Below are 646 nucleotides of genomic sequence, written 5' to 3'. Positions count from 1 at the left end.
TTTTTCCTTTTTGCATGACCTGTATGCCAAGTTCAGTTTTGCTTTTCATTAATGGTTTTCAGCCTTGGGATATTTCACTCTTTCCTAAAAAGGGCAAAGATGGTCTTGAAAAGAGGAGCGAGGGTGATGGACCCTCTGAGGATTTCACAGGTGAGAAGAATTGCATCTCAAGAAAATAAAAGCATCTCAAGAGGTTGAGGTGCTCAGCAGCACCAAAGAGGTGCTGAGGGGACTTTTCAGTCTCATTCCAGCAGAGGAGGTGGCCATCAGGATGAAATCCCCACCTGCCAGCAGAGCCCGATCTGACTTCCCACGGGCCCAACGCACCTGAGGGCAGCTGAGAGGACAGACAGCCGCCTCCTGTCCTCAGCACCCCTTCCTCCAGGCTCAGGCTGGGTGGCTGACAGCAAAGCCCTGCCCCGGCAGCTCCGTGGCACCGCTCCGAGGATCCGCTTGGCTTCGGCTCCACTCACATTGCTGGAGCTCCCCCAGCAACGGCTTTGGCCCAGGCCCTTTGGCTACCCCGATACGCTCCCGACTTTGAAATAAAACAAATCCTATTTGCATGTTTAACTGGCTCAGGGATCACTATTATTATTATTTTTTTTTTCCAGTTCAGGTTTCTTGGTTCAAAAGGGGAGGAATT

The 646-nt window shown here is 51.2% G+C and overlaps 1 protein-coding gene across 2 annotated transcripts in view; it reads right to left on the bottom strand.

Annotated features, from left to right (window-relative positions):
• The window catches only part of PAPPA (pappalysin 1), a 171,980-nt gene that overhangs the window by 49,534 nt on the left and 121,800 nt on the right, over positions 1-646 (bottom strand). The window lies entirely within an intron of this gene.

Source organism: Meleagris gallopavo, chromosome 19 (genome assembly GCF_000146605.3).
Source record: "Meleagris gallopavo isolate NT-WF06-2002-E0010 breed Aviagen turkey brand Nicholas breeding stock chromosome 19, Turkey_5.1, whole genome shotgun sequence".
Lineage (NCBI taxonomy): Eukaryota > Metazoa > Chordata > Aves > Galliformes > Phasianidae > Meleagris > Meleagris gallopavo.
This window is presented reverse-complemented; position numbering and strand designations above follow the sequence as displayed.